Below are 1,478 nucleotides of genomic sequence, written 5' to 3'. Positions count from 1 at the left end.
CATAGGAGTATGAGATTAGAACACTCCTTAACACCATACACAAAAATAAGCTCAACACAGATTAAAGACCTAAATGTAAGGCCAGAAACTATCAAACTCTTAGAGGAAAACATAGGCAGAACACTCTATGACATAAATCACAGCAAGATCCTTTTTGACCCACCTCCTAGAGAAATGGAAATCAAAACAAAAATAAACAAATGAGACCTAATGAAACTTCAAAGCTTTTGCACAGCAAAGGAAATCATAAAGAAGACCAAAAGACAACCTAAGAATGGGTGAAAATATTTGCAAATGAAGCAACTGACAAGGGATTAATCTCCAAAATTTACAAGCAGCTCATGCTGCTCAATAACAAAAAAAGAAAAAACCTAATCCAAAAATGGGCAGAAGACCTAAAGAGACATTTCTCTGAAGAAGATATACAGTTTGCCATAAACACATGAAAGAATGCTCAACATCATTAATCATTAGAGAAATACAAATCAAAACTACAATGGGATATCATCTCACACCAGTCAGAATGCCCATCATCAAAAAATCTAGAAACAATGCTGGAGAGAGTGTGTAGAAAAGGGAACACTCTTGCACTGCTGGTGGGAATGTGAATTGGTACAGCCACTATGGAGAATATTATGGAGGTTCCTTAAAAAAACTAAAAATAGAACTACAATATGATCCAGCAAGCCCACTACTGGTCATATACCCTGAGAAAACCACAATTCAAAAAGGGTCATGTACCAAAATATTCATTGCAGCTCTATTTACAATAGCCAGAAGATGGAAGCAACCTAAGTGTCCATCATCGGATGAATGGATAAAGAAGATGTGGCACATATATACAATGGAATACTACTCATCCACAGAAAGAAACGAAATAGAGTTATTTGTATTGATTGACCTAGAGTGAGTGTGTCATACAGAGTGAAGTCAGAAAGTGAAAGACAAATACCATATACTAACACATATATATGGAATCTAAGAGAAAAAAAATGTCATGAAGAACCTAGGGGTAAGACAGGAATAAAGACACACCTACTAGAGAATGGACTTGAGGATATGGGGTGGGGGAAGGGTAAGCTGTGACAAAGTGAGAGAGTGGCGTGGACATATATACACTACCAAACGTAAAAGAGATAGCTAGTGGGAAGCAGCCGCATAGCACAGGGAGATCAGCTCGGTGCTTTGTGACCACCTAGAGGGGTGGGTTAAGGAGGGTGGAAGGTAGGGAGACACAAGAGGGACGAGATATGGGAACATATGTATATGTATATCTGATTCACTTTGTTATAAAGCAGAAATTAACACATCATTGTAAAGCAATTATACTCCAATAAAGATGTAAATAAATATATAAGCTAATTTTGAGTTAGGAAACTGAGAATTTGGTAAGGAGGATGGAGTCAAACTTATATAATATTGTGTATATTGGCAGCATTTTTTTTTTTTTTTTTTTTTTTTTTTTTTTTTTTTTTTTT

The sequence above is a fragment of the Lipotes vexillifer genome, unplaced genomic scaffold (assembly GCF_000442215.2).
Source record: "Lipotes vexillifer unplaced genomic scaffold, Lipotes_vexillifer_v1.1 scaffold799, whole genome shotgun sequence".
Classification (NCBI taxonomy): domain Eukaryota; kingdom Metazoa; phylum Chordata; class Mammalia; order Artiodactyla; family Lipotidae; genus Lipotes; species Lipotes vexillifer.
The sequence above is the reverse complement of the archived record's forward strand: the minus strand, read 5'-3'. Positions refer to the sequence as shown.